The sequence below is a fragment of the Anoplophora glabripennis genome, unplaced genomic scaffold (assembly GCF_000390285.2).
Source record: "Anoplophora glabripennis isolate ALB-LARVAE unplaced genomic scaffold, Agla_2.0 scaffold326, whole genome shotgun sequence".
Taxonomy (NCBI): domain Eukaryota; kingdom Metazoa; phylum Arthropoda; class Insecta; order Coleoptera; family Cerambycidae; genus Anoplophora; species Anoplophora glabripennis.
This window is the reverse complement of record NW_019416758.1, coordinates 461,211-468,830: the sequence shown is the minus strand read 5'-3', so window position 1 is coordinate 468,830 and position 7,620 is coordinate 461,211.

The following is a 7,620-nucleotide window of genomic DNA, read 5'->3' as shown; positions in this document are numbered from 1 at the left end:
AGCGGCTACGTCAAATCGTTTCTCCGCGTTTTGTCTTATTGTCTGTGTAGCGTTTGTGTATTGTAAGTCTCGTAATATGTCAGTGTTTCTTACGTACCAGGGCGCGTCGGTGGCCGTGCGGAGGGCTATGTTTTCCACAGCCTGTAATGACTTTAAGTGGCTTTTTGCCGCGTGACCCCACGCCGTGGAGGCGTAGGTTAGCTGCGGTTGAAGTACCACCTTGATAAGCGTTCGCTTATTCCTTAAACTGAGGGTGTTTCCACCTTTGAGTAAGGGATAGAGCCTAGCCCTGGTGGTCTTCGCTCGCGCCACCGTCGTTACGTGTTACGTTACGTGTATTGTGAAAGTGTAGTGCAAGGAGCAAATTCTACCTGCCTTTATTAAGGCTACCTGGAAAGAATACCTTTCTTTCCTCCTAACCACCGACCTAATCCCCGGCTTAAGCATAGAGGCCGTCGGCATCTTTGTTACAGGTACCTGTGCCGGGGTTATGCCTAGGTAAGTCCCACTTTTACTTATTTATCACTAATATAACGATAATACATTGCTAAGCAATAATGCGTAGGATATAGGCAATATTTTACACAATTTTTTCCTTTAAAGTTTATTATGAAAAAGCCATTTTAGACAAACATATGATTATTTTAATAATGAATTTACATGACCTGTGAAAAGTGAGGTAGGTGCCACTTAGTTTTATTGTTATATTACATTTAAGATTTTCATAAGTGAACAACGTAATAGAGCAGTCACTTTTTCAGCATGTAATTTAAGATAATAACTTACTGTATACATTAATTAACGCAAAATCTTTATTGTGTATATGACAAACAAAAATGGTCCCAAGACCCTTGGGGTATTCATTATTTGACATTTCCAGCACTTGATATACCGTCACTTGTTTAAATTTTTGTGTACGATTGCTTAAAGCTTACAGTAATTGCAACAAAACCATCTTGGTCAGTAATAATGTATGATGTTGTGCAAACAATATTATCTATAATATTTAATAATGTTGCAGCAGTGCTATGACTAGATCGGAAACTGAATTGATGAACAGGTAGATATTGTGTGGATAAGTATTTTTCATTTCAAAATAAACTACTTTTTCCAGAATTTTACTAATGACAGTTTTAGGAATAGCATGTAAAATTGATTCATTCCATGTAATTGGAAAATAACCATTTTCCAAGCAACAATTTACTAGATAAGTGACATAAATGAGTAATATAATTTGATCATATTAGCGGAGCACCACAACTGGAAGAGTTAAACTTCATATTATTTATATATGTAAAATTTCTGAATATACATGTGTTATTGTTTTTATTGTTATAAATAATGTCAAGCATTAAGCTATTCATAGGCATGTTATCAAATACCAACAAAAATTATGTGGTTTTGAAGCTGCTTTAAGGAAATATTTATCAATGAGCTATTATTCAGCAATTTTGGTATAGAATTAGCGACATTTTATGGAAAATTCGATTTTCTTAATGGTCCACTGATCAGGGAGAGCATGCTGTTGATTACGCTTAGATATGCATACTTTTCTCTACTTAGTGAGACAAGGGCAAAATTGCACAACTCCTTGTAAAGGAACGTCCATTAATTACGAGGGCTCAAAATGGGAGGGGAAGGGTTCAGCAAAATCCACCAAATCTCATTTAAAAGGAACGGGTGGGTCATTGAAAATCTCGCGTCAACTTTTTTTTATTCAAAGAATACACAATATACATTATTATTACAGACAACATTTCGTATTACAAAATGAATCCCGATCATAGACGATCTTAAATAGTTTCTATGCCCGGGATTCTAAATTTAAATAAATTCGTTATAGTGCACTTTAAACGTAGTATTACTTTTCTCCTCTTATTTCAGCAGTATTAATGCTAAGGTATTTAGTGGTATTTAGCAAAATACATTAACAATTAAATAAATTTAATTATTTAAAAATTATAGGGTATATCTCTTGATTCTCTTGTGAAGGGAAGGAAGGGTAATGTAAAATGCGTTGGTTCATTAACTATCTGAACAAACCAATAAAAATATTGACAGATTATAATTTAATTTAAGCATTAAGTATATTACGTTTCTATATCTTGTAAAGTGTGAAGTATTACAATGTGGAGGCCTGTAAAGTGTACCTAATAGAACAGTTTCCCCATTATTTTTTATTTTTAATATCAATATCTATAGGTAATTTCGTATGAAAATTAATCACTGGAAATGCAGCAGCTACTCTTCCTTTACCACCAGTATGATTGTGACAGAATAATTTAAACCTAGGAATGCCAACAACTTCAGGTGGTACAACAGAAGACAAGAGAACATACATTGAAATTACCAAATTTAATATTAGTCCAGGAGAATTACACATTGACATGGCTGTTGCTTGACGTAATTTAGATATTAGTAAAAATCGGTCGAAAATAATATATACAATGAAAATATAAGGTTGCGCCAAGAAAAAAAGTTGTGCTATTTGCAGAAAAAATTAAAAATGCAAAAATACTCAAAAATGACGTGTTTTTCTAACATTTTCCAACATAACTTCTTAAATATGCAGTTTACAGAAAAAACTATTACTGATGAAATTGTTTGTTATGAAATTTGCTACAAGATAGATCTATTTTGATACCTGCACATATCATTTATTTTGTTGCAAAATAGTCAAAACAACATAAGAAGGTGATGAAAATCGAGATGCTTTGGAAGCGTAAAACTGACAGGCAAGAAATTGTCCAATTCTACTATAAATGTAGATGTAAGTACTTTAAACGATTACAAAACGAAATTCTAAAACCCGATAAAAATCGGTCTTCATGTTCACCACAAAAATGTTTATTTTTCCTAAGCGAGTTATGATTAATGCAATTCATACATTTCCTCTCATGATTGCCGGATCATATAGAGCAACTAGTATTTTTTTACATTCATTTTTTTTTCACTTAAGTTCCAAAAAAACCTTTTCTCACAGTGGACCCTCTGACTTTTGAATATACTTCAATCATGACACTGTTGCTGAATTTATATGCCAATTACTTTGATATCAGATTTACTATAATAGCACATTCTACGTCGGAATTATGCGACAGTATTTGCTTTAGAATTTGGTTAGATGACAAGATTTTTGGAAGATTCATATATAAGTAAACATAGGTTTAACTTGTTTCATAGAGTGTCACATTTTCTTATGCAATTTATATTGTGTTATGTTTATGTGCCATGCTTTGATTTGTCCGTGGAAAACTGATTTTCACATTTTAACACCTTTATTAGATGTATTATTCACCTTAATCCTCAAGCCAGTCAAATTAATAAATTTTTTCATTTCATAAACTATATAATAATTGAATTCAAAGACCTTACCACTAAATCATCTGTGTATTCTTTTTGCTGAAAACTTGTTTTATTAGTGTGGGTGTCTTCTTCAGATTTGCACCATGACATACCTGCCTTGCCCATGGTCCATGGTACTCTAGATCTAATTTTTGCAGTTGTACGATATATTGTAAATCAATGATTTTTCCATTAACAATTTCTCACACTGATGACACTTAATTTCTTTATATACATAATAAGATTTGATTACATTTTTCTGTGCTCTTACACAGATTTTAGTTGGAATTGTGTTAGTTAAACACACAGTCCTCAAGTTTATTTATTTTGAAAAACTTTGAGACTACTTATATTGAGGCACTTTACATGTATAACAATACATTTATCATCAGCATATTTAATTTTATTTTTTCTAGTATTGCTTCCACAAATACAACAATTAACATCAGAAGTTTCAGACACATCCGTATTGCCTTGACTTTAAATATATGAGTACAATTTTTGGACACCCTGTGCTGATACATTTGGTTCAGAATTTAAAGATGTATGATTTAATATTGGGAAATAGTATACAATGTTATATTAATGAAATTTTATTCCTTGACAATGAATTAAATAATTAAACATTTATAGGTAGTAGAAATTATTCATACTTTCTCCCATTTTTTTTTCTAAAGACAAGGACAAAAATAAAAAGCCATATGACAGAGAAGAGCAACACTGTATTCACTTTATAAATATACTCAACAAAGGAAATTCACAAAAGACTGCTATTTAGTTATTTGATTTGAACTACGTAATATAATATTAATTAATCTCAATTAAGAAAACCAAATTATAAAAACAATTTGTATTAATTGTTTAACTACACTTTGTCAATACACATTCTTATTAGTGATAACGCCAGTGAGTTAAATTTATTTGATTAATCTAAAATGAAAAATAAATAAGATACCAAAAATATATATAACACTTGCATTTTAAGGCCAAAGTTATCCATATCACCGATAAAAAAATATTTAAAGTGCACCAAAAATAGTTCATTAAAATTTAATTCCCTAGTGTATAGCCCATTGTAATGAAACTTACTTTTTTTACGAGCTTAAAGTCTATTTAAAGGACGGAAGATCATAGTAATTAATGGCTTAGAATGATAGCGTTTAGAGTGAAAATAAATCATTACAAGAAATGGACAAAGATTTGTGCAATTGTATCCCTTGAAAGAAATTTTGCTTTATCAGTAATATCATGATTATATTACAAGACTCATATCTTAGACAAAAGCTTTAATGAAGTACATAGTCGGCAATATTTACTGTCTATAAAACCAAGTTGAGAACATTTTCAGATTTGATTGTAACAAACATTTTTGGGCAATTTAAATATTTACAAACGTTTTCTTGTAAGTTACAACCTGTCAGCACTAGCTATCTCCAGTTTTATCTTCTTTATTCTTTGGTATAAATTTTAGAGAAGCGGAGTTAATGCAGAATCTTTTTTTGGTCGGTGGAGGTCCATCGCCAAAGACATGGCCTAAGTGTGCTCCGCATTCCACACAGGTCACTTCAGTACGAATCCTCCCTGGTTGGGATATTAGGAGTAAAAGGTTTGCACCAACTATCAAGGTAGGGAATACAGGAATGTAAAGGTAAGGTATGCCCCGTTTACCATATGATAATGCAAAGCCAAAAATAATAATGAAAGGAAACATAAATTCAAAAGAATTATAAAAGAAACACGGAAAAGATGAAAACCAAACAAAATGAAAATGAAGATGAATGACAAATGTTTATCGTAGGGGTTGAGGGGAAGGAAATGGAAAAGAAAACAATCACAATTAGCTTTCCCAAGGAAAATTTGACAAACCAACACACCAACAGAATACTTTGGAAAGCATAGTGAGTTAGTTTGCAGGTTATACTGTTGCACAAACTAGCATATTTCCACGGACTAGGAAGTGTTAGGATATTTAGGATACAAAAATTTCACAACTGGATTATTCACCTCTTCTCAGAATTGTCAAGTTATGTTACTAAATCATATGTATAATACAGCTGGGAAATATGAATACTGCACTAATTAATATTCTACACAATATATAAGTAACGAAGAATGTTCAACGTTTTATTTTATTGAGAATTTCTGTCACAGAGAAAAAAATAAAAAAAAACCTTTGCTACAAGTCAATTAAGGTGTTTATTTTATAAATTTAGTTTTTTCTAACAACAAATATTTAGCATAGAGGAAGAAGATAACGCATGTTAAGGTTATGTTTGGCATACCTTCTCCAAATTCAATCTCAAAATAAATTAAACTCATTCACAGTCAAATGTCAGTTTTTTATTTTGTTTACACTTACCTTATCATTGGGAATATCTAACGATCCTTTAAAAAATGATTTGAAACACGATTTATCATTTAGCAGAATAAGCGTGGACTTAGAAAAATTAAATTTATAAAATCAACCTCTCGACTGAAATATAGGGTTAATACTCAAATAAAAAATTATATCTATTATACATAGTAACACTTAATCATTAACATTTTCTGCTTCAAGTTTCACTAATAAGAGTAATGTTACATTCAACTAATAAAAAAAATATATTAATATTAATAAAGTTATAGTTAATAGTTATGCAATCTTTAATAAAATATTAACTGGGCTATAATAACGAGGATATTATTTTACTCTTTTACTGTAAATGGTAGACAATGGCGTTTTTAATAGATTTTATCTGAATTTCTAAGATGCACAATTTTTAGAAAATTTTTGAAGAGTTCTGGTTTTCAGTTGTTCTGGAAATTAACTCTCCCATTTTAAAGGACATTTTTTAAGCAACAATGTTAATATGAAATGTTAATTTGTCAGTTTTTGAGATAGAGATGTACCTATTCACATTACTTTAAGACTAAAACTAAAAAATGTAATAGACAATTTCCTGATATATCAAGACGAAATTTCAAGATATTTTCTTGGATCCACCGATTTTGCAGATATACTCATCCCTCCAATTTTTTGCATGTGATAATGTTGTCAGATTATTTAAATAGAACTTAAATGTTCTAAATTCAAATATAACAGCAAATTATGTATTTTATTTATTCAATATTTTCCCATATAAAAAGTGACGATCTGTAGAAATATGTGATAGCTAGGGGGTCCAAGTCCCGGGACCAAAAGGCCATTCGGGACTTCGGGACCTGGCTAAAAAATCCCGGGACTAGTCCCGAAGTCCCGAATATAACACGTAGGCGGATTTTTTACCTTATTTACGATTTACGACTAGGACGAATGGTAAATAAAACAGCTGTCTACCATTTAAAACGTTGCAACATTTACTAGACAACTAAACATACAAAATAAAAACACAAAATAACAGGAAATAAATGTAAAAACATAAACGCAAGTTTCTATATATTTAATGAAACACTGAAACGTGGAAGTTGGAAGTCGCTTACGTGACATCGCTAATCGCTATTCGCTCTCAGTTGATTTTGATTAAAATAAAATTTTAAGGCAACTAAAGCATTAATAGATTCATTTCCCAAAGAAGATCTTACTTTCGTGGCGAAAGAACCGGCTACTGAAAAAGCCCTCTCAGATTCAACACTCGTAGGAGGAATGGTTGACAAATATTCATAAGCCAACTGCAAGAATTGGCCACGATTACCCCCGTTTTGAAAGAGGCTCATTTCCTTTTCTATAACGGTTTTGAAGCTGCCTCGTCCCGATGGAATTACAGCTATTGGTGACACCATTTTGGCATTTTCCAATGCCATGTTTAATTTTTCTTTCAATGATGTGAAGTTAACTTTATCTTGGCGAAGTTGAGCAAGAGGAATTTCTTCTTCAGAATCTTCCGCTTCCACCTCTATTGAAACTGTTGAACAAGACAACCTTTTCACTAATTTTCTTATAAATGTTGAAATCGTTTTGGTATCTGCATCTGCTGGAGAAAACCATCTTTTCGAAATAGCCAGATAATCTTTCGGATTGGTTAGGTAACTCATTACTTGGGAAGCTGTAGTTCTTCTCTCATTCACTCGGGCTTTAAGTGAAGCGAACAAACGAATACTTAAGGGGCTATTTATTTGTTTCAGCTCCTCAAACATAAAATTGAAAGCAATATCAGATGTGTAAAGATTTGCATCACTGCGACACAAAGCTAACACGGTAAGCCTGACAGGCTCCAAACAATTCACAAGTCCTGTCAAAATTTCAAAATCGGCATTACTCAATGTATTTGGAATGGCAAGGTCAATTAGAGTTTTCTG